We start from the raw sequence: 26,359 nt of genomic DNA, 5'->3' as shown, positions 1-26,359 counted from the left end.
GGCGGCCCAGGTCCGACCAGCGCCTCTCTAATTGGGCAATGTTTCGCCTATACCCCGCAGATCGGAGGGCTCGCCTCACCTCCGCATAGGCCGCCCGCTTTGTGCGATTCGAAAGAGCAACACAGCCTGGGTAATACGCCTGTCCATGATGTTTACCAGGACAAGCAATTCTCTCCTGGTAAACGCTGCGGCTCTCATGATGGCAATGGGCGATTTTACAGAAAACATGAAATATACATGGGGTACAAAAAAGATGATTGGCTAAAATATTTACACTTTCCTCAAAAAAAACACTATTGGCCAATCCTTTAAACATGTGTCCCGAAAAATAAGGTCACTTTTGATTGGCTACAACACGCAGTGTGCAATTGCAAACATAAGAGTGCTAATGATCCTAACGCAAAATGCACATGCATTTATAAAGTTAACACAATTAGCAAACGGACATTCATAGTTAATAAACCTTACTTTGTTTTTAAAATTGTGTGAAAAAATATGAACGGAGAAAACAACCACAAAATGAACAATAAAGTTTATTGACACATGAGAAAAAACTCGTTTGAAAGAACAGCACTTAATTAGATAATTGCCAACAAGCTAATAACAAGCTGATCGATAGTCCATGTAAACATGACATGTGACCATCAAAACAGCACATACGGCCGCAAACATCAGAACATAATTAGCATACAGCAACTGACAGCGCCTGACTACAATTGACTCGATCGTTCGTTCAGATCAGTCGGTGCTAGAGGAGGTGCAGTGCTAACGAATGGGCGTCACTTTGTTTATGATCGCCCTGCCGTACGATCGGATTTTGTGGTCGTTGATCGTACGACCGTGCGGCCGCAACGACCGACTCTGAATGAGGTCCTTAGTCTCTTCCTCAAAGCCCGATCGTGTCATACACACAGAGGAATCAGTGCAGGCTTTCCTTAAGCTTAAGGATAGTCTGTCAAAAGCACCTGCATTGGGAATACCTGATTATGAAAAACCTTTTGATTTGTATTGTACGGAAGCCGATGGTTGTGCTGCAGGTGTCCTCACACAAAAACACGGTGATGCCAGTAGGCCCGTAGCATACTACAGTGCCCAATTGGACACTGTGGCAAGATCACTCCCAACGTGTTTAAGAAGTGTGGCAGCAACGGCTCTATTGGTGAGTAAAAGTGAGGACGTAGTATTGGGCCATGATATGATTGTCTATACTCCCCATGCTGAACTCTGCCAAAACCAGACATGTTTCTTCAGCTAGGTTTACCAAATGGGAACTAGCTCTAATTGCACCTGCAAACATCACTGTTAAACGATGCAATACGCTGAATCCAGCAACGTATTTACCATATGTACAGCATGATGTACAAAGGGTGGAAGGAGACTAGTTGCTGGCGGGAAGTGAGTTCATTGGACATAATGATACACACGATTGTATGGAATATCTGAATCAGACCTTTACTGCTAGACCTGACATATGTGACACACCTTTAGAGAATGTGGATGTGACATTTTACACGGATGGGAGTTGTCATAGACAGACAGACACAGGTGAATTATGTACAGGTTATGCTGTTGTAAATGACACAGACATCATAGAAGCTGAACCCCTTGGTCCTCCTCACTCAGCCTAGGTGGCAGAGTTGGTAGCACTAAAAAGAGCGTGTGAACTGGCAGCAGGCAAATCTGCTAACATTTACATGGACTCTAGGTATGTGTTCGGAGTGGTACACGATTTTGGAGCTCTATGGCGTCTGAGAAATTTTATGTCAGCAGCATTCCAGACATATAAAACAAAAACTAAAAGCAATCCAACTGCCCAAAACGGTGGCAGTAATTAAGTGTAAAGCCCATACATGTGAGGATGATCCGGTGTCACTGGGCAACAACAGAGCAGATGAAGCTGCAAAATGGGCAGCAGGGTTAAAAATAAACATACCAACGGAACAAATTATGTAGTTTCAAACAATTGATATGCTGAAATTAATTGCAATGCAAAGTTTGTGTTCAATACTGGAAAAGTCAGTCTGGAAGTCCAAGGGATGTGGGCAAGAGTCCTTCGGGCTCTGGAGGGACGGACAAGGTAAGCCAGTAGCCCCCAAGGCATATTACCCCAGCCTGGCTGAGGCAGCACACGGTCTGACTCATCTGGGAAAGCAAGGTATGTGCAAATTCATAAGAGCATACTGGTGTGCACCGGGTTTTTCTTCACAAGCAAGAGAGCAATGTCCTGTCTGACCTGCTTGAGGAAGAACATAGGGAAAGCGATCTCTACCGAACCATCCCACATTCCACCGACTGACGGACCTTTCCAGGTAATACAAATTGATTTCATCCAATTACCACCCTGCAGGAATCTCAAGTATGTATTAGTGTGCACTGATGTGTTTTCCAATTGGGTTGAGGCCTACCCAGCGGCCACTAATACTGCTGCGTTTACTGCCAAGAAAATTGTACAGGAGTTTGCATGCAGCTATGGTATCCCTAAAATTATCGAGAATGACAGGGGTACTCATTCAACAGGTGATGTTTTTCAAAATATGTGTAAACTGATGGCTATTAATAGTCAACTTCACACCACTTACCTACCGCAGGCCAGCGCCAAGGTAGAGAGGATGAACGAGACTATTAAAAATAAGTTAAGTAAAACCATGGCAGAGACGGGACTTGGATAGCCAGAAGCATTACTGTGGTCCTACATAGTATAAGGACCACTCCTAGACCCCCTCTAAATCTGTCCCCCTTTGAAACACTGTTTGGTAGACAACCTCATTTGATTATAAGTCCACAGGAAGACTTGAAGGGTAACAACGAGGTAACTGTAAGGTATCTTATATCAATGAGTAAACAGTTAAAACAGCAACAGCAGAAACTGAAATTGCTGTCCCATGATATGCCTGAAACTAACTGTCATGATGTTGAACCTAGAGAATATGTTATGATCAGAAATTTCTTGCATTCAGGTTGTTTGACTGATCGGTGGGAAGGCCCGTACCAGATGTTGCTGACAAGTACCACATCCTTGAAGGTGGCTGAGAGAGATACCTGGGTCCATTCCACTCACTGCAAAAAGGTCAACCAACCGGTGGAGAAACAAGGTGGAGACAAGGCTGATAACGTGGACCTGTCGATCGCGAGCTTGTTCCGGGAGGATTAAAAGGTTGTAGTGAGATACCTGAACTAAAAGAAATTTGCAGATCTTTGTTGTGGCAATGGACTGGCCTGCTGTGTTCATTTTCATATTCTCTTACAGAGTTTTCACCATTCTGGTTGGTTCGGGGATGTCCGGTTTCCGTGACGGGGGACCGATAAAGGAGATGGTAGCTGATAGCAGTGCTGATGGAGTGGAGTCAGAAGGAGGAGTGCTATGCCAATCAGGGGAGTGTCTGACCAATCTTAGTACTGTAATTGTTAAGAGAGCTGCTATTCCGGATACTCGGGGACGGTGGAGGTTTATCGTCTGAAGATTCCTGTATTTGTGAGCTTTGTGGGTCCCTAGTTGATAAGAACTGTATCCAACGGTGCCAGCCTAAATATAACCCGTACTGGGGTGGGTATCCTTTAGAGGATTATCATAGCATGGTAGGCAAAGTATTAAACCAGACTGATTGTTGGGTGTGCTCACACATGCCACAAGGTCAGCATAATGTAGGGTTGGTCCCATTTCCACTGAATATCATGGAAATTTTAGAATTGCAAAAAGGGAAAACATTGGATGGAAAATTCCTCTCATCCAAACCACCTCATTTCAAACTCTTTCAATTCCAAGTAGATAGATCACTTTTGTGCTTAAACATAACCAACCCCAATAAAGCCGGGAGTTGGGAAGTGACGTGGAATAATCAGGCGATGACCTTCTCACTGAGAGCTGATAATGAGTCTATGAATCATTATCTGTTACGCTCAATTAGATCTAATGGGAGACATTTTAGGTATCGGTATACATTAAGTTCCACCAAAGAAATTATTGGTAAGGTACCAGATGGATATTGTGCTAAGATAATACAACCAGAAACTTGCATGTACCAGATGGAAGAGCCTGAGATAGGATTATTTGCAAGGGAAATGTGTTTAATGATAATGATGCATACTATTCCTTATGTTCTCCCCGATAATGTATATTTTATATGTGGAAGAAAAGCGTATAAGTGGCTCTCCCCGAGTTCCGAAGGTTTGTGTTACCTGGGAAGAGTAGTCCCAGGGGTTATGACCCTCACACATGTTGAAATGCTTGGTATTCATAAAAACACACCATCACCATATCTTCACACGCAGTATGAACACAGAGGCAAAAGAAATATGATACCTGGTGACGTGCATAAAGCCACTCAGTTAATTAGTGAGACAACTGGCTTTCAAGTTTTAGTAGTGTCGAAGCTGAGTAATGGGCTCAGACAAGTTCAGTTTAAAATTGAATCGCAGTGATGCCATCTTGTGACGCAGCTAAAGGTTGTCATACAGTTGTGTGGTAGTCGCATTATTGTGTATGCGTCTGGTCGCACAATAGCGTATACGTACTTCCAGTTGTGCTGCCACGTGTTTGAACAAAGCCGTTGAGGTTTACATTTTTCAGTTATTATCAATATCTGGGTTAACGTGTATTTTTCTGCACAGGAAAAAGTGTGTAACAGTGAGTGTTTTGTTGGTAGGGGAACCTTGTTCCCTGCAGTTAAAGGTACCGTATGACCATTAAGGGCTAAGTGCTAGTCACTCGGTAAGCAGCTTTACCGTTCCATACACAGTAGCAGGTGTACATGTTGTCTTTGTTGTAGAGAGGTGCATGGAAGTGGCCGACATATAAACTTCCATAGGTGTGGAAGCTGCCTTACTAAATCTTATCAGGGTGTGGAAGTTGCCTTTTTCAAATCTTATCCAGGTGTGTGGGCGCCGCCGACTTAAATCATCCACAGGTAAGTGAAAGTATCTTCATTGTCTGTCACCAGTTTAAATCTTCATTGAAAAGCGTAGGATTTTGTCTCAGAATGGGAGCCGCGCAAACAGTAGAGATGTTAGACAATGATGTGCTGCTAATGGAGGCGCCGATCGGATCGGCTCGTCATATTATGCATACTAAGCACGGTACTTATGCAATAAGGTATTGTGATGTATGGTTTAAAATGACGATGGAGTGTTAGACCGTTTCCCAGAATTGGTAGTTTTGATAAAAATGTATTAGATAATGTCCGGGATCACATCAGTCTGATGCGCTCCTGAGAGAAAAAGGTTAAATATTATGAATGTCTAAAACTGTGGCAGCATGAAGGGGATGCATGGCATAAAAATGTGCAAACGACGCAAACTAGCGTCGCGAGCACATTGCCAGAGAATACATCCACGACACTAAATTGCAATACGGGCGAGCCGCTAAATGGCGCGCACATGCGGCAAGGTAGTGTTGTGGAGAGTATTGCCAGCAGTTCACGCTCACCTCCCCCACCTTATGTGGATGGAGGTGCAAGTACAGTTACCAAAAATACTCATAAAAATGTAACAAACAATTTGTACCCTCTCTTAAGCAACCATAAAGAAAATGTTTATGATGTGGATGATGAGCCTATTGTAATATCCGCCATTTCCCATGCTGTGCAGATGATAGATGCTGCATCACCACAATCACGGGTGGTGCCGCCATCTCCATCGGTAACAGCAAGCGAAGTGTTAACACCCGCTGCACCCGTAGAGGAAGTTGTTCATACCATATGTAGCAGCAGCAGACTACACCCCCAGCCAGGTAACCAGGTCAAAGGTAGCAGCGCTACCGGTCTGCATCCCATTTGGACAATAACCATTCCAAATGGAAATGCAGATGCGAACGGTATAGTGCCCACGAGGGAAGTAGTATTCCCTTGTCCATTGTCCTTGGACAAGAGCAGAACTAAATTCCATCATAAATGATTTCCCCGATCCCAAAAAGGAACTAGCCAAATGTCAAAGATTTTTGTGAAATTTGGGTAGTTCACATGAGCCAACTAATAAAGATTGGCGTGTGGTGTTAAGGGCCTGTCTGCCATGCAATACCGACGTGACAAAATGTATCACGGATTGTGTATTGGATGGTGACGTTCCCTTAACCGACCAATTAAATCAACGTAACATTTCCCGCATTGTAACTCAATTGGGTATATATTTTCCGGTAGTAGTTAACTGGAATAAAATTTTCAATATTAAGCAAAAGGAGAGTGAAACTGCAGAAGATTATTGCGATCGGGCTCTGCAGGCTATCACCCAGTACACTGGGATAGAGGATATTAAAGATAGCACTCACCACAGGGGAATGATAGTCACGGTACTCGTGGACGGTCTGAAAGAGAGTTTAAAAACTCGGGTTCAGACCTCACAGCCTGGCTGGCAGGGACTCACAATAGATGCCCTCATAGAAACCGCCATCGAACATGATAAAAACATCTCAAAGAAGAGAGAAGCCCAGAGAGAAAAAACTTATGGCTGTCAGTATCCAAGCTCTGGAGGGAATGACGGTAACATCACAGCCAACAGACACACTTGCACTTGCACACACACTCACATCTGAACAAGTATGTGCCCTCACTAACCCCACACATCAACAAACACAACTCTATCCCACTAACCTGACACAACCACAGGTCCCATACTACTCACAAACTTCTTATCCCCCACAATACCCTTACCCTCCCTATCCTTACTCATATCCACCACCTTTACCCTCTGCTCAAACTTCACAACAACATGTCTTCACTCGATTCACGAACATGTTTTAACTGTAAACAACCAGGACATTTAAGTAGAAACTGTACAGTAAAAGAGTAGGAACCCCAAATCAGAGACCTGGATATCCCCATTAGGGATATGCAGAGAGGCCAGCAAATGTCCAGCAGGCACCAGCTCCAATTGTGGCCGTAAATGCTTTATTGGAGAATGGTAGCCAACGCTAGGGGTCAGGTCATACCTGTAATCTACAGATAGTCAGGTTAACGGGAAGTACTAGGAAAGAACCGGTCATGATGGTTGATGTAGCTGGTACTGAATATCCTTTTCTTGTAGACACAGGGGCGACCAGGTCAGTGATAAAATCTCCCGTTAATTTACAGGTGACCAACGAGACAGTACCAACAATGGGTGTAACAGGTAAAGTGGAACATTATCCTTTAACAAAGTCCACAGAGGTTACTATAGGGCCGTTGCATACCAGGCATTCTTTCCTCCTGGCTGCTGCGGCTCCTACTAACCTGCTGGGCAGAGACTTGTTATGTAAGATGGGATGTGTTATATATTGCACCCCTGATGGTGTATTTTTAGATATCCCAGAGAGAGTTGCACATGAGGTGCGGGATATATTGAACACTCCCCAAAGGATAATGTATCACTCTACAAGTTTAAATGAAAATCCATCTCAGATAAATGAAATGTTGTCCCTAATTCCAGATTCCCTTTGGACTAAAGATGGACAGGACACTTGATGAATGGCAAACGTAAGCCCCGTAATGGTAAATTTAAAAAGCAGTAGGCAAGCTCCAAAAATTTGCCAGTACCCACTAAAACAGGAGGTAGAATTAGGGGTTTTCCCAATAATCGAGCCATTATTGCAACAGGGAATTTTAGTTCGTACAGCTAGTGTAGCCAACAGTCCCATCTTTCCGGTAAAAAAAGAGTGGTGGGAGGGGTTATAGGCTGGTACAAGACCTTAGAGGTGTTAATAAGGTAGTAGAGAGCCAATTCCCTGTAGTGCCAAATCCAGCTGTCATTCTGATGCAGATCCCACCAAATGCAACCCACTTCACTGTCATTGACCTCTGTTCTGCTTTCTTCTCTGTGCCTCTCCATCCTGACTGTCAGTATCTATTCGCATTTACATACAGAGGTTTACAATACACATGGACAAGGTTTCATAGACAGCCCCAGTATCTTCTCCCAGGCATTGCACGACTGTTTACAATCTTTTCAACCTGCCAATGGATTTGTTCTAATTCAATATGTGGATGGTTTATTGCTATGTTCTGACTCGTTTATGTCATGTTTGAATGATACTAAACTTTTGTTACTTCATCTCTCGCAAACAGGACACAAGGTGGCTAAGGACAAACTACAGCCGTGCCAATCCAGAGTAAAATATTTGGGACACTGCCTAACCCAGGGGTTACGACATCTTACAACAGATAGAATCCAGGCCATACAAAACATGACACTGCCGCAGAATCAACAGCAAATTCGTACCTTCTTGGGAATGTGTGGATACTGTAGAATGTGGATCCCAGGTTTTCTATTTTGGCCTTACCTTTACAGGAATTAGTCTCTTCCTCAAAGCCCGATCGTGTCATACACACAGAGGAATCAGAGCAGGCTTTCCTTAATCTGAAGGATAGTCTGACAAAAGCTCCTGCATTGGGAATACCTGATTATGAAAAACCTTTTGATTTGTATTGTACGGAAGCCGATGGTTGTGCTGCAGGTGTCCTTACACAAAAACATGGTGATGCCAGTAGGCTCGTAGCATACTACAGTGCCCAATTGGACACTGTGGCAAGATCACTCCCCACTTGTTTAAGAAGTGTAGCAGCTACCGCTCAATTGGTGAGTAAAAGTGAGGACGTAGTATTGGGTCATGATATGATTGTCTACACTCCCCATGCTGTATCTGCTCTGTTGAACTCAGCTCAAACCAGACACGTCTCTTCAGCTAGGTTTACCAAATGGGAACTAGCACTAATCGCTCCTGCAAATATTACTGTTAAACATTGCACTACGCTGAATCCAGCAACATATCTACCATATGTACAACATGATGTACAAAGGGTGGAAGGAGAGGAGTTGCTGGCGGGCAGTGAGTTCAGTCTACATAATGATACGCACGATTGTATGACATATCTGAACCAGACCTTTACTGCTAGACCTGACATACATAACACACCTTTAGAGAATGTGGATGTGACCTTTTATACGGATGGGAGTTGTCATAGACAAACAGACACAGGTGAATTATGTACAGGTTATGCTGTTGTAAATGACACAGACATCATAGAAGCTAAACCTCTTGGTCCTCCTCACTCAGCCCAGGTGGCAGAGTTGGTAGCACTAACTAGAGCGTGTGAACTGGCAGCAGGCAAATCTGCTAACATTTACACTGACTCGAGGTATGTGTTCGGGGTGGTGCACGATTTTGGGGCTCTATGGCGTCTGAGAAATTTTATGACAGCAGCAGGCACACCAGTTGCACATTCCCGACACATAAAACATCTTTTAAAAGCAATCCAACTGCCCAAAGCGGTGGCAGTAATTAAATGCAAAGCCCATACATGTGAGGATGACCCGGTGTCACTGGGCAACAACAGAGCTGATGAAGCTGCAAAATTGGCAGCAGGGTTAAAAATGTTTTCTCCAACTGAAACAATTATGTCATTCCAAACAATTGATATGCTGAAATTAATTGAGATGCAAAATTTGTGTTCAACTCAGGAAAAATCCATCTGGAAGTCCAAGGGATGTGGGCAAGAGTCCTCCGGGCTCTGGAGGGACGGACAAGGTAAGCCAGTAGCCCCCAAGGCATATTACCCCAGCCTGGCTGAGGCAGCACACGGTCTGACTCATCTGGGCAAACAAGGTATGTGCAAGTTGGTGAGGGCATACTGGTGCGCACCAGGTTTTTCTTCACAAGCAGAAAAGATATCAATGTACTGTCTGAGCTGCTTGAGAAAGAGCATAGGGAAAGCGATCCCTACCGAACCGTCCCACATTCCACCGACTGATGGACCTTTCCAGGTGATACAAATTGATTTCATCCAATTACCACCCTGCAGGAACCTTAAGTATGTATTAGTGTGCACAGACGTATTTTCTAACTGGGTTGAGGCCTACCCAGCGGCCACTAATACTGCTGCGTTTACTGCCAAGAAAATAGTCAGGAATTTATATACAGGTACGGCATCCCTAGAATCATTGAAAGTGACAGGGGTACTCATTTCACCAGTGATGTTTTTCAAAATATGTGTAAGCTGATGGGTATTAATAGCCGACTTCATACCCCCTACCGACCGCAAGCCAGTTCTAAGGTAGAGAGGATGAACGGGACTATTAAAAATAAGCTAAGTAAAATCATGGCAGAGACTGGACTAGGATGGCCAGAGGCGTTACCTTTGGTTCTACATAGCATAAGGACCACTCCTAGACCTCCTCTGAATCTGTCCCCATTTGAAATATTGTTCGGTAGACAACCTCATTTGATTATAAGTCCACAGGGAGATCTGAAGGGTAACAACAAGGTAACTGTAAAGTAATTTATATATATGAGTAAGCAGTTAAAGCAGCAGCAGCAGAAACTGAAATTGTTGTCTAATGATATGCCTGAAACTAAGTGTCATGATGTTGAACCAGGAGAATATGTAATGATCAGAAATTTCTTGCGTTCAGGTTGTTTGACTGATCGGTGGGAAGGTCCGTACCAGGTGCTGCTGACAAGTACTACATCTTTGAAGGTGGCCGAAAGAGATACCTGGGTCCATTCCACTCACTGCAAAAAGGTCAATCAACCGGTGGAGAAACAAGTCAGAGACAAGACTTATAGTGTGGACCTGTCGCTCGCGAGCTTGTTCCGGGAGGATTGAAAAGGTTGTAGTGAGATACCTGAACTAAAAGAAACTTGCAGGTTTTGTTGTGACAATGGTTGGGCCTGCTGTGTTCATTTTCATATTCTCTTTTAGAGTGTTCACCATCTTGGTCGGTTCAGGAATATCCCGTTTCTGTGATGGGAGACCGATCGAGGAAATGGGAGCTGATGGCAGTGCTGATGGAGTGGAGTCAGGAGTGCAATGCCAATCAGGGGAGTGTCTGACCAATCTTAGTACTGTTATTGTTAAGAGAGCTGTCATTCCGGATACTCGGGGACGGTGTGGAGGTCTATCGTCTGAAGATTCCTGTATTTGTGAGCTATGTGGGTCCCTAGTTGATGAAAACTGTATCCAACGGTGCCATCCTAAATATAACCCGTACTGGGGTGGGTATCCTTTAAAGGATTACCATAGCATGGTAGGCAAAGTGTTAAATCAAACTGATTGCTGGGTGTGTTCACATGTGCCACAGGGATAGCATAATGTAGGGTTGGTGCCATTTCCGCTGAATATCACGGAAATTTTAGAATTACAAAAAGGGAAAACATTGGATGGAAAATTCCTCTCATCCAAACCACCTCATTTCAAACTCTATCAATTCCAAGTAGATAGATCACTTTTGTGTTTAAACATAACCAACCCCAATAAACCCGGGAGTTGGGAAGTGGGGGAATAATCAGACGATGACCTTCTCACAAAGAGCTGATAATGAGTCCATAAACCATGATCTGCTGCGCTCCATTATGTCTGGTGGGAAACATTTTAGGTATCGGTATACATTGAGTTTCATCAAAGAAATTATTGATAAGGTGCCAAATGGATATTGTACTAAGATAATGCAACCAGAAACTTGCATGTACCAGATGGAAGACCCAGAAATAGGATTGTTTGCAAGGGAAATGTGCTTAATGATAATGATGCATACCATTCCTTATGTTCTCCCTGATAATGTATATTTCATATGTGGAAGAAAAGCGTGTAAATGGCTCTCCCAGAGTTCCGAAGGTTTGTGTTACCTGGGAAGAGTAGTACCAGAAGTTATGACCCTCACACATGTTGAAATGCTGGGTATACATAAAAACACACCGTCACCTTACCTTCACACACAATATGAACACAGAGGCAAAAGAAATATGATACCTGGTGACGTGCATAAAGCCACTCAGTTAATCAGTGAGACAACTGGCTTTCAAGTTTTAGTCGCATTGGATCCCACCAGGATCGCTCGGGGTACATAAAATTTTAGATATATCCAGGAACTTGCTAAATTGATAGATAATATCACCGAGATGTACAATGACACATTCAGGTATACAGGGAGAGAATTACAAGCGTACAAGAAAGTGGTGCAACACAGGCTAGTGTTGAATTATTTAACTGCTGTCACTGGAGGGTACTGCGTAACTTTGGCCACCCAATTTGGAGTGAAGTGTTGCACCTATGTCACCAATGATACCAGCGACCCCAAGGAGGTGATAGACCGAAAGATGGATGAAATTCTGCAGCTAAAATGGGAAGTTTGGAAGAACCATAATGCTTCATTGGCTGAAGTGGAGAAGGTAGAGGAGTGGGTTTCATGGTTGAACCCAGCGAAATGGTTCTCAGGCCTAGGGAAATGGGTCCAGGAAATGATCGCATGCATAGATAAACTCCTGATCCTCATACTGGTTGTCATCATAGTAATTGGCATATGTGTCCGGTGTGTTCCTACTGTGGTGAAGTGTGTAAAATGTAAAGATAAGGTAAAATGAAAGAACAAAATTATGATGGTGGTCAGCAATGACAATATGAATACTGGGGTGAATATAGAACTGCATTACAACCCTGAACTAGGAAATACCATCATATAATGTATTATATTTAGACGTGCATAAAATGTATTATTAAAATATTTTAAAAACACCTCAAATAATGTAAGTCCCTATTCCCCCTCAAGACTGCCTTTATAGGATGGATGCATCCCCACATCACTCCCATGATTTTCCAAGATCCGTGGTGTGCGTATAATGGTAGTTTTATGTCCCCTCCCAGAGACACATTATTGATGGATTCAGAACCACCTTGTGCCATCCCATAATAACATTAAATAATATATCAAAATGTAAGCCTAAATATTTGTAAAACCAGAATGTGATAGCATGTTGTTCGCTATCAAAGGGTGGACTGTCGAAGCTGGATAATTGGCTGAAACAAGATCAGCTTAAAATTAGATTGAAACGACGCCATCTTGCAAATGGAAACCAGACTCCATCTTAAAAATAAGAATCTACATGATGCCATTTTGCGAATGGCCGCCCAGCGCCATTTTAAGTTACAATTCACGAGCTCAGTACATATGGAAATGTTTTAATAATCCTTTCAGAAACCATACCCTGATGTATCTTAGGACAACCTTGCATAAAAAATACTATAAAAAACACAGTATTCACGCAGAGTCTAGAAAAACAGCTTCCTGAGAAAAGTAATTAGAAAAGACAATACACCAGGAACTGTGGGTGTTTTTGCATGTAAAGGGAGAGACCCCCACATGTGGATAGGTGTAGCTGTGGCAATTGTAATATGGCCCAGACACTTGAATTTGACTGAATGAACAATGGTAAGAAATCTGCTTTAAAAGAACTGACACAGGTATCCTAATTAGGCAGAAGAAAGCTTTTAAACTCACTCTCAGACAGGATGGTACCAGCAATCGGCAGGGTGTCTCCACCCTGTTTGAGAGTGAAGCTCACTGCCCATAACACATTGCATTGCAGTTTAAAAATGTTAGTAAGGAGTGTATATATATATATATATATTTTAAATACATCATAAATAGAATCACATGCATAAACACTGCACATTATGCACAGTTGCACTGTTAACATGTCGCACATTAGCGAATGCATACTACCCCGCATGCGAACGCTATTTATTAGCTTCGTGCATATGCATCTGCCCCAAGTTAACTAGCGTCTTTTCCCAAACCCCTAATACTTACACACTGCACATTCACGTAAAAGGTTCCATAGCTTCAAAATATAAGATTCAAGTTTTATACATTTATTACTAATGCTGTGAAATAAAATATTATTTCGTATCTGAGGTTTAGTACATGATAAGCAAACAGTGTTTGGTGTTGTACTGATCGACTCTTTCTCAACAGCTTTCCGGTATCATTGGTGAGAAGATCGCAACCTGCATTCTCAACTTATGAACAGTAGAGAGTTAAAACACTAAAATGTACTTTGTAAAATTAACAGCTTAGATTTGCATGCAGGGGAAAAAAGGAGACAATAGGCTGTCGGAGGCTGATCTGTGTCCATTTGAATCGACCTGTTAAATGTCCTGTAACAGAAGCACTGTGATGGAGAACCAATAGGATCGCAACAAACCTCTCTATTGTATAGTCTATTTCTGTAAGGGTATACATATGTGTGTTCTGACCCCAGTCTTCATGCTGATGCTGTTGATGGAGGTTTCTTGTTGATGCCGGTCCCAGAGCGCGTGCGTATGTATAACTGTACCTTGGGTCTGTATAATTTCTTTGTGCTAAATTGTACTTAGATCACAGCGTGTAACTATCTGTACTTTGCTTGAATAATACTTTGTGCTTTGTAAACACATGTTCAAGGTCTGAAGGCTTTTATTTTACTGTATGACTGCCTATGCAAATAGCATCAATTTTAGAAGGTATAGGCAGGTTTTTAGAAGGTATAGGCAGGAGCGTATAGAGGTTTAAATTCAGTATCCTTAGCTTTTTCATCCCACGGACAATAACTGTCTCCCCCGAAGCCTGATTTAAACAAACCACATCACCTTCAGAATCCTCCTCGCCAACTTCCTCCTCAGCGCCAGCTACACCAGAATCCTCATCCTGTTGTACTTCAACAGTGACATCTTCAATTTGCATATCAGCAAGTAGACTGTGGGTGCTCCTTCCAGCACTCGCAGAGGACGTGCAAATGGTGGAAAGAGCCACCTCTTCCCGTCCAGTGTTGAGAAGGTCAGGCATCGCAACCGCCACCACACTTGGGACCTCATTCAGAGTCGGCCGTAAGCGGCCACTCGGTCGTACCATCCAATGTTTCCAAACCACGCATGCGCACGGTTAGTTGTGCGCATGTGCGTACGAGGCTTTGAGATCCAAAATGCTGTAGATCGTATGGCTTATGAGCAGGAAGTGGCTTCCGAGAGTTGAATGACATGAAAGGCCGTTTGTGGGTGTTGACGGGGGTGGTCGTCTGAAAACGCAGACGTGCCTCAGCGTTTTGAGGGCGTTTTAGGGGCGTACATAATTTACCTGCTACGACTGACATAGAAGGCCGGAAGTAGTAAAACGTCACTCTGCGAGCAGGTTCGAGGCCTGGCTGATCGTACAGCTTGAGGTTGGGTACGTGCTCTCGCAAGCCCCAGAGTACAATCGATACTATCGAATGTTATTGATGTTAGGATTGATATTTCTATTTTGAGCCACACAATGCAAGCAGCTAATAATAGTTTGTTGAAGCTAATAACACTTCTAATTGGCTTGTAATTGATTCAGCTGCGTTAGCATTAGCGAATAATAAGAATAAATAAATTTCATGGGGATGGCTTATTCTATGCGTTTTTTTGTTAATTATAACATACATTTAACAACAACACAACATTATTATTCCAAAATCCGGGTTTAAAATCTTTTTAATTTACAAACGCACTACCAGTAAAACATCAGCATGAACTAAATGACATTTGAACAATACAACACAAGCGGCCGCAACCATTAGAAGAAAATTAACATACAGCGACTGACAATGACTGATAACGATTGACTTGATCGCTAGCTGCTATCACTCACTAGCTAGAGGAGGTGCATTGTTCATGTATGGGCGTCACTTTGGTGGCGACCGACCGGCCGTGCGATTCTTTCCTTTTTCAGTTTCTCGGTCGTTAGGCGTACGACCGAGCGGCCGCTTACGACCGACTCTGAATGAGGTCCTTGGATTCTCCTTGGGTATTTCTGATATCTTCTTAGAACGCACAGTTCTTTGCTGTGCTTTTGCCAGCTAAACTCGTTTGATGATTGTAATGGGAGGAGGGCTTCCATCGTCATGTGAAGCTGAACCACTAGTCATGAACATAGGGAAAGACCTTAGCCGTTCCTTGCCACTCAGTGTCGTAAATGGCATATTGGCAAGTTTACATTTCTCCTCAGATGATTTAAATGTTTTTTTGGGGAGCGCACTTTGGGGGTTACACCACCCTTTAGCAGACTTATGACATAGGTGCAAGCTTGGCACTGCTCCTTTGTTGATGCACGTGCAGCTACAGTGCGCACAATTCACAACACAGAGAAGAATTTTTTATTTTTTTTTAAGTGCACTTTGGGGGTTACACCACCCTTTAACAGATGAGCCAGCTGGCCCTTTACTTATGACACAGATGCACGCTTGGCGCTGCTCAGTTGTTGATGCATGTGCGGCTACAGCGCATACAATTCACAACACAGCAAAGAAGAATTTTTTATTTTTTTGTAAGTGCACCACCCTTTAACAGACGAGCCAGCCGGCCGTTTACTTATAACACAGGCGCATGCTTGGCGCTGCTCCTTTGTTGATGCACGTGCGGCTACTGCGCATACATTTCACACACAAACACAGAAAAAAAAAGAATTGTTTATTTTTTGTGGAGTGCACTTTGGGGGTTACAACACCCTTTAACAGACTTATGACACAGGCGCACGCTCGGTGCTGCTTCTTTGTTGATGCACATGCAGCTACTGCGCATACATTTCAAACAAATACACAGAAAAAAAGAATTGTTTATTTTTTGTGGAGCGCACTTTGGGGGATATACCACCCTTTAACAGACGAGCCAGCCGGCCCTTTACTTATGACAAAGGTGCACGCTTGGCGCAGCTCCTTTGTTGATGCATGTGCGGCTACAGCGCACACAATTCACAACACAGAAAAGAAGAATTTATAATTTTTTTTGGAGTGCACTTTGGGGGTTACACCATCCTTTAACAGACGAGCCAGCTGGCCCTTTACTTATGACACAGGCGCACGCTTGGCACTGCTCCTTTGTTGATGCACGTGCACACAGGGCCTGATTCAGAGCCGCACGTAAGCGGCCGCTCGTTCGCTTCGAGCGATGTTCGCACATCTGTGCATGCGTACGGGTCATAATGCGCATGCGCCAACCAGTCATTGCGGTCGTAAATTGTGTGTTCGCAAAATAGTGTGTGCCTGCTAATTTGAGTGACAGGATGAGGCATTTGTGGGTGGTAACAGGGGAAGGTGCTTGAAAATGGGGAGTGGAGATCCGAACGCAGGCGTGCCAAACGGTCAAAACGGGCGTTTTAAGGGTGTGCATAATTAACAAAGCAGCGTCATCGGCCACGTCATTTGGTTGTCTCTTAGCCTGAACTGTTCACATGATTGCGGTAGGAAAATCCTACCACAAGCACTGCGAGCAGTTCAGACGCCTTTTCGATGTACTCGATTAATCTAATAAATAGCGGAGATGACGTATGATGCGAACGGCCAGGGGGGCGTTTTTACAAAATAGCGAGCGCATATTTTGTTTGCTCGCTCAGACATAGAGGCGTCAACAGACCGCAAAGAGCGAGCGCACTATTTGAATATCCGGCCCCTTTTTCTGAACGAGTGAGCGCAAATAGCGTCCGGCTCTGAATCAGGCCCACAATTCACAACACAGAAAAGAAGAATTTTTTTTTTTTTTTTAAGTGCACTTTGGGGGTTACACCACCCTTTAACAGACGAGCCAGCTGGCCCTTTACTTATGACACAGACGCACACTTGGCGCTGCTACTTTGTTGATGCACATGTGGCTGCTGCGGATACACTTCACACAAAAACACAGAAAAAAAGAATTGTTTATTTTTTGTGGAGCGCACTTTGGGGGTTATGCCACCCTTTAACAGACGAGCCAGCCGGCCCTTTACTTATGACACAGGCGCATGCTTGGCGTTGCCCCTTTGTTGATGCATGTGCGGCTACAGTGCATACAATTCACAACACAGAAAAGAAGAATTATTTATTTATTTTTTAAGTGCACCACCCTTTAACAGACGAGCCAGCCGGCCCTTTACTTATCACACAGGCGCATGCTTGGTGCTGCTCCTTTGTTGATGCACGTGCGGCTACTGCGCATACATTTCACACACAAACACAGAAAAAAAAAGAATTGTTTATTTTTTGTGGAGCGCACTTTGGGGTTACAACACCCTTTAACAGACTTATGACACAGGCGCACGCTTGGTGCTGCTCCTTTGTTGAAGCACGTCACACAAAAACATAGAAAATAATTGTTTATTTTTTGTGGAGCGCATTTTGGGGTTACGCCACCCTTTAACAGACTAGCCAGCCGGCCCTTTACTCATGACACAGGCGCACGCTTGGTGCTGCTCCTTTGTTGATGGACGTGCGGCTACAGCGCACACAATTCACAACACAGAAAAGAAGAATTTTTTTATTTTTTTTGGAGTGCACTTTGGGAGTTACACCACCATTTAAGAGACTTATGACACAGGCGAATGCTTGCCGCTGCTCCTTTGTTGATGCACGTGCGGCTACAGCGCACACAATTCTCAACACTGAAAAGAAGAATTTTTTAATTTTTTTTAAGTGCACTTTGGGGGTTACACCACCCTTTAAGAGATGAGCTAGCCGGCCCTTTACTTATGACACAGGCGCACACTTGGCACTGCTCTTTTGTTGATGCACGTACAGCTACAGTGCACACAATTCACAAACACAGAAATAAATGTTTTTTTTGCACTTGAGGGGAGCACCCCTGATGGACAGATCACCCCCTGGACAACACTACAGCACCCCTTTAGGACTACAGCCTTAATGGGACACTGCACAACACAGTCCAGCCAGCCCCTATAGACTTTGGAGTGGACACAGCCCCTATGGACAACTGACTGCACAACACAGCCCAGCCAGCCCCTATGGACAACAGCAGCACAACACAGTACAGCCAGCCCCTATGGACAACAGCAGCACAACACAGCCCAGCCAGCCCCTATGGACTTTGGAGGAGTGGACACAGCCCCTATGGAAAACAGCAGCACAACACAACACAGCCCAGCCAGCCCTAATTCCCACTCTCCCTCTTCACTGTCCACAGCCGGAGTGAGAAATGGTGCCGACGTGGGGACATTTTATAGAATCCAAAACCCGCGAGATCCGGAAGGCGGGATGATGACGTTTTGCCTCGATTTCAGTTCCGAGTCAGGCGGGAAAATCCGAGCCGGACTCGGTTCCCGGGTCAGATCGTGGGGGCTCGGGGGGGTTGGATTCCAGAAATCCGAACCCACTCATGCCTACTTCAGATGGAGGTCCTAGAAATTGGAGTTCACAAGTCCTGGAAACCTGTTTCTCCAATCTCAAAAAAATGGATGCCACACTACCACTGATAAATCCTACAGGAAACCTCAGCTTAACGCGTTTCAGACTCTTAATGGTCCTTCTTCAGAAGCAGATCCCAAATGAATATTGAAAATCGGAAGAAATGATTTACAAGAATCCACATATAAAAACTTTGGGGAACACGTGTCTTTGCGCCAGTGAGGGACACTATTGTTTTGTTGTGATTATTGTTGAAGTTTGGTGAAGGCTTTATTTTTGTGTTACACAGGCAGCTTGGTACTTTTTGTTTGCGCACTTTGGATCTTATTATTGAAATTGACAGGACAACAGTGACACAGCAGCACACCTTTATGTACTGATTTCCGAGGCCCCCCTTTATGTACTGCAGCCCCAGCCCCTTAATGGACAACACAGCTGCAGCCTCAGCCCCTGACAGGACAGCACAGTGACACAGCAACACGTGCACAGACAGAGCACGTCTGTTCTGTGCTCTCTCCACAGCCAGAATGAAAATGGCGCCAATCACCGGGACCTTTATAGAATCCAAAGCCCGAGAGACTGTGAGAGCGGGAGGATGATGTTTTGTCTCGTTTTCGGATCTGAATCAGGTGGGAAAACCCGAGCCAGACTCGGATCCTGGCTCGTATCGCAAACATCAGGTGGGTCTGGTTCTCTGAGAACCGGGCCCGCTCATCTCTAGTTAATAGCTGCATGCATGCTTGGTCGCCAACCTGGATTTAAAGAATGATAGTCATGGCCTTTTATGCAACAAAGTTCCTTTTCATGTTTGGTACTAATCTTATTATCTATTTAACTCTCCAAGCTTCATAAGATAAGATTTGCTGAAAAGTATTTGTTTAAGTTGTGAAAAAAGTACTTTGTAACTAAGTTAAATCAACATGATCTGATATGAATTGCAGTGGTCCAAGGTCTGCCTGTTGTGTTACACATAACATACGTAGATGCTTCATCTTAGCAACAGAGGGTACCTGGAAGTTCATTTTAATGTAGGCATGTATGTGGATGTAGTGCAGCTTAGATACAGTTTTGGAGGCAACTAAAAGAATAAATGTAGGGGTCACTTTAATTTCAATGTGCCGCAATATTTGGCAGTTACAACAGCCACTACATCCTACGCACCTAGCTATTGTGATCGGGACTGCGATCTCAGAGACTACGCAGACCCCTTGCAGAGTGACAGGAAGCACCATTTGTGGGTGGTAACGGGTTGATCGGGGAAACGCAGGCATGCCAGTGCGTTTGCATGCCGTTTCAGGGGTGTGCATATTTTAGCCACTATGATGCCATACGCAGTGTGAGGTCTCATAGCATGCGTGGTTGTTAGTAATTTATGAGCCTTGGGTCAGGCATTGTGCAAGTGTGCGTGAGGCTGCGATGGTACTTGATTGTACGGATGGTTTCACTATTCTGCTAAACATTACAGATGTGTGTAAGGTAAAGTGGACGTCCTAATGTTGTGCTGAGTTTGCAATGCGATCGCAGTGGATTAGCTTGCTGTCACAGTTGAACTGCGAGCATATGCAATATATCGATCCGTAGTGAAACAGGCCCTCTGTCAGCTTCTCTACCATTCCTGTGTATGAGCCTCCACTTATGAAAATATCTACCAGGGTTGGTGTTAAAAAACATTGGTGTTTACTAGAGATATGTGCGGACCCCACACAATCAAACGCAATCTTGGCAAAGCTCATAATAAAAAGTTGTGCACAATAGAATTGTCCTGTGCCCTCCTGACCACCTTCATGTTGTATATTAAAAAGGACATGCAGTTTAACAAACCAAGCACTTCAGCGACACGAACTGCCACTTTTGTGGCTGAAGTGGGCTTAAGGTGGCTAACAGCATTTTTATCATCTTTACAGTTGGAAGGGGATACAGGCCGCAATGGCGGACCTGATATTACCGGCGCCGAAATCCTGACGCCTCTCACAATATCGACTGTCGGGATGCCAACAGTAAGTAGTGGGGTGGAGGGGTTAGGTTTAGGGGTTAGGGTTAGGCACTAGGGGGAGGGTTAGGCACTAAGGGGGGAGGGTTAGGTTCAGAGAGTTGGGAGAGGGAGATTAGGTTTAGGCAATAGGGGGGAGGTTAGGGCTAGGCACCAAAGAGGGAGGGTTAGGGTAGGAAAAGGGTTAGCATACCGAACAACAAGGGATTCTGACAGCCAGGATCCCGACTTCCGACATTCGATACTAGGGATGAGCGGCTTTGGATTTCCAAAACACCCTGAGCCCCCCGATCTGAGCTGGGAACCAAGTCAGGCTCGGGTTTTTTCCATCTGGCTTGAATCTGAAATCGAGGCAAAACATCATCATCCCGCTGTCGGGTTTTTGATTCTATAAAGGTCCCGCGATCGCCCCGATTTTTTTCATTCCAGCTGTGGAGTGTGCATGCAGAGGGAGGGAGCTATTGGCTAGTGTTGTGTGATACATTACATACTGGGCTGGATGGCTACTGTGAAGAGGGAGGGAGCTGGGAGCTGTTGCTGACACTGGCTGGCTACTGTTGTCCATATACATAGGGGCTGGCTGGCTACTGTTGTCCATATACATAGGGGCTGGCTGGCTACTGTTGTCCATATAGGGGCTGGCTATTCTCCTGTCCATAGGGGCTGGCAGAGGCAGGGAGATGTTGGCTACTGTACCGTTGCTGACACTGGCTGGATGGCTACTGTTGTCCATATACATAGGGGCTGGCTACTGTTGTCCATATAGGGGCTGGCTGTTGTCCTGTCAATAGGGGCTGGCTGGCTGTAGTGGTGTGTTCAGTGGGAGCTCGTCCTTAAGGGGTGCTCTCTTCAGCTACCACCAGTGTTAAAAAAATATATATATTTTCTGTGTGCGTGCTGTGTTAGCCAGCCACACCTGTCATCGGTGTAGGTAGGTGCGCAGAGGTGCTGTGCTTCTATCAAGGGGCTGCTGCCCAAAAATACAAATTATTTTTGCAGGGGCTGTCCTGTGCGGAGCAGGGCTATGCTGCCCAAAAATACAAATCATTTTTACAGGGGCAGTCTTGTGTGGTGCAAGGGTACGCTGCCCAAAATACAAATAATTTTTACAGGGGCTGTCCTGTGTGGTGCAGGGGTACGTTGACCAAAAATACAAATAATTTTTACTGGGGCTGTCCTGTGTGGTGCAGGGCACGCTGCCCAAAATAAAAATAAGTTTTACAGGGGCTGTCCTGTGTGGTTCAGGGCTATGCTGCCCAGAATACAAATAACTTTTACAGGGGCTGTCCTGTGTGGTGCAGGGGTACGCTGCCCAAACTACAAATAACTTTTACAGGGGCTGTCCTGTGTGGTGCCGGGCTATGTTGCCCAAAATACAAATAACTTTTACAGGGGCTGTCCTGTGTGGTGCAGAGCTATGTTGCCCAAAATACAAATAACTTTTACAGGGGCTGTCCTGTGTGGTGCAGGGCTATGCTACCCAAAATACAAATTATTTTTACAGGGGCTGTCCTGTGTGGTGCAGGGGTATGCTGCCCTTCAAAAAAAAAAAAACCTTTTACAGGGGCTGTCATGTGTGTTGTGGTATAGGCCGCTGCCCTTCTTCAATTTTGTACAGGTGCTGTCCTGTGTGATGCAGGGGTATGCTGCCCCTCAAAAAAAATAAACTTTTACAGGGGTTATTCACTCCTTAAAAATAATGCACTCCATAAAAATAACGGAGGATAAAATAGGGGAAGATCAAGAACCACTTCCTCCTAGTGCTGAAGCTGCTGCCACTAGTCATGACATAGACGATGAAATGCCATCAACGTCATCTGCCAAGGCCGATGCCCAATGTCATAGTAGAGGGCATGTAAAATCCAAAAGGCCAAAGTTCAGTAAAATGACCTTAAAAAATTAATTGAAATCGTCTGAGGAGAAACGTAAACTTGCCAATATGCCATTTATGACATGGAGTGGCAAGGAACGGTTAAGGTCCTTCCCTATGTTCATGACTTCAGGTTCAGCTTCACATGATGATGGAAGCCCTCCTCTTCCCACTAGGAAAATGAAACGAGTTAAGCTAGCAAAAGCACAGCAAAGAACTCTGCATTCTAAGAAGATATCACAAATCCCCAAGGAGAGTCCAAGTGTGGCGTCAGTTGCGATGCCTGACCTCAACACTGGATGAGAAGAGGTGGCTCCTTCCACCATTTGCACGCCCTCTGCAAGTGCTGGAAGGAGCACCCACAGTCCAGTTGCTGATATTCAAATTGAAGATGTCACTGTTGAAGTACAACAGGATGAGGATATTGGTGTAGCTGGCGCTGAGGAGATGTCACACTCTGCTCAAATTGTGTGACTTTCATTACCATTTGCTGCAGGTCAGTATTTCTGCCTGACCTTGTTCAAGAACCATGACATCACTGACATCACCATCATGCATTATGTCAGCTGCTAGCATTCCTCCAGTGGGAGTGCTCCTGCCTCAGCTGACCTAACCAGCCTATCAGGGACTGGCAGCAGATTCATATCCCCTGTGAGAACTCACACTGGTGTCAGAGCAGAGTTGCTTCCTAGAGTTCAGTTCTTCTAACCTGTGGCTCCTTTGTGCAGAATACCATCACTGCTATCTGGCTCATTATCTACAGTTCCTGTGTCCTGATCTATGTGCTGCTGTATTCCAGATTAGGAATCTCAAGCTGTTCCTGTGAACTTACTCAGAAAACATCAGTTTCAGCCTGTTATCCAGTTCAGTGCAATCACCAGCTGCACTGATTAGAGGATTCCTGCAATCAGCCTTTGCAAGTTTTCTTCTGACCCTGGCTTTGTTTTTGACCTGCTTCTGTCTAATCCCTGGTACTGCATTTGGTAATCTGGTTTGACCTCGGCTATCCTCTGCGACCTGCACACATCTGCTCCCTGGTACCTTGTTGTCCGTTTGGTTCTGACCCGGCCTATTCACTACGCTGAAAGTCTTCTCGACTCCATCAAGAATTCATCAGTGCCTATATAAGGGAACCTATTCTGAGGGCCACGACCTGTGTGTCGGACGCAGCCAAGCCCATACCCTCTTGCGAGGGTCCCTGGTGAACACTGCCGGCACATTAGACTCCGCGCCTCAGAAATAGGTCACGCCAATCCCCAAATACGGGTTGCATCCATTTACCATCCGAGAGTTGTGACAGGAGGAAGTTGCCGAGGAGGATTCTGATGGTGATGTGGTTTGTTTAAATCGGGCACCGGGGGAGACAGTTGCTGTCTGTGGGATGAAAAAGCCCATCATCATGCCTGAGCAGAAGACCAAACATTCCACCTCTTTGGTCTGGAAATATTTCTATCGTAGGGGCGTTAACCACCTAGGAACATCCTCCCTTATACGTCACCTGCAGTGCATTCATAAAAAGTTACAGTTCAGAAACTGTGGTTAAGATAATAAGCAGTCCAGGGACATCTAAATCCCTTTGTCTTGTTGTATCCAAGCACCTGCAAACCACACCGTCAACTCCCTCCTCGTCAATTTCCTCCTCAATCAGGATCGGAAGTAGTCCTGCAGGCCATGTCACTGGCATGAATGTCTCCTCTCCTATCCAGGATTCCTCCGGAGGATCCTGCATTGCTACGCCAACTGCTGCCGCTGCTGCTGTTGCTGCTGGGAGTTGTTCATCATCCCATAGAAGAAGTTGGAACACCACTACTTCTTTTACTAAGCAATTGACCCTCCAACAGTCCTTAGCGAGGAGGATGAAGTACGACAGCAGTCATCCAAAGCGGATACATCAGAAAGTGTCCTCAGTGTCCTGAAAAATGTGGTTGTACCCAATGTCCACTTAACCATGGACATGTGGACAAGTGGAACAGGGCAGACTAATGACTATATGACTGTGACAGCCCACTGGGTAGATGTATCACCTTACGCAGTAACAACAGCAGCGTCACCAGTAGCAGCATCTCAGAAATGCCAGCTCGTTCCAAGGCAGGCTACGCTGTGTATCACCGGTTTCAGTTAGAGGAACACCACCAACAACCTCTTAGAGAAACTGAGGGAAATCATCGCCCAATGGCTTACCCCACTTAGACTCTCCTGCGGATTTGTGATATCTGACAATGCCACCAATATTGTGCGGGCATTATATCTGGGCAAATTCCAGCACATCCCATGTTTTGCTCACACAATAAATTTGGTGGTGCAGAATTTCTTTAAAAATGACAGGGGTGTGCAGGAGACGCTTTGGGACTTTCACCATTCAGCGACTGTGTGCCGAAGACTGGAGTGCCAGCAAACACTCTTGAACCTGCCCCACCATCACCTTAAGCAAGAGGTTGTAACGTGGTGGAACTTAACCCTCTATATGCTTCAGAGGATGGAGGAGCAGCAAAAGACCATTCAAGCCTATACATCCACCTATGACATAGGCAAATGAAGGGGTATGCACCTGACTCAAGCACAGTGGAGAATGATTTCCATGTTGTGCAAGGTTCTCCAGCCCTTCGAATTTGCCACACGTGAAGTCAGTTCAGACACTGCCATCTTGAGTCAGGTAATTCCCCTCATCAGGCTTTTGCAGAAGCAGCTGGAGAAAGTGAAGGAGGAGCTAAGATGGAGCGATTCCGCTCAGTATGTGGGACTTGTGAATGAAGCCCTTCATTCGCTTTCCCAGGATTCAAGGGTGGTCAATCTGTTGCAATCAGACCACTACATTTTGGCCACCGTGCTCGATCCTCGGTTTAAAGCCTATGTGGTGTCTCTCTTTCTGGTGGACACAAGCCTGCAGAGTGGCAAAGACCTGCTGGTGAAAACACTGTCAGCTGAAGCGGAATGTGACACGGCAACAGCTCCTTCTTCATTTTCTCCCGCAACTGGGTCTGCCAGGAATCAACTTAGATATCCTAACCTACCCACTGGTGGTGATGCAGGGCAGGCAGGACCAAGTTTGGACATCTGGTCCATACTGAAGGACCTGCCAACAATTTCTGACATATCTACTGTCACTGCATATGATACTGTCACCATTGACAGAATGGTGGAGGATTACATCGGTGACAGCATCCAAGTAGGCATGTCAGACAGTCCGTACCTGTACTGGCAGGAAAAAGAGGCAATTTGGAGGCCCCTGTACAAACTGGCTAAGTTGCCCCCCCTTCAGTGTGTACTCCAAAGAGTTTTTAGTGCAGCCGGGAAACTTGTCAGAGAAAGGTGTAGGAGGTTGTTTCCATAAAATGTGGAGAAGATGATGTTCATCAAAATGAATTATCAATTTTTCCGGGAAGACCAGCCTCCAGAAAATACAGAGGGACCTGTGGGGATGGATTCCAGCAGGGACGAATTAATACTCTGTGAGGATGAGGATGTACACAACACTGACGAGGGTGAGGAATCGGTGGATGAAGATGAGGATGACATCTTGCCTCTGTAGAGCCAGTTTGTGCAGGGACAGATTAATTGCCAGCTTGTTTTGTGGGGGCCCAAACGAACCAAT

The 26,359-nt window shown here is 44.9% G+C and overlaps 1 protein-coding gene across 1 annotated transcript in view; it reads right to left on the bottom strand.

Moving 5' to 3' along the window:
• Positions 1 to 26,359, bottom strand: part of LOC148523541 (uncharacterized) — a 55,759-nt gene that overhangs the window by 1,413 nt on the left and 27,987 nt on the right. The gene's annotated exons all lie outside the window — the stretch shown is intronic.

This window comes from Taudactylus pleione, unplaced genomic scaffold (assembly GCF_031769625.1).
Source record: "Taudactylus pleione unplaced genomic scaffold, aTauple2 ptg000130l, whole genome shotgun sequence".
NCBI classification, from domain to species: Eukaryota; Metazoa; Chordata; class Amphibia; order Anura; family Myobatrachidae; genus Taudactylus; species Taudactylus pleione.
Note: the sequence above shows the minus strand (reverse complement) of the source record. Positions and strands in the feature narration are given on the sequence as shown.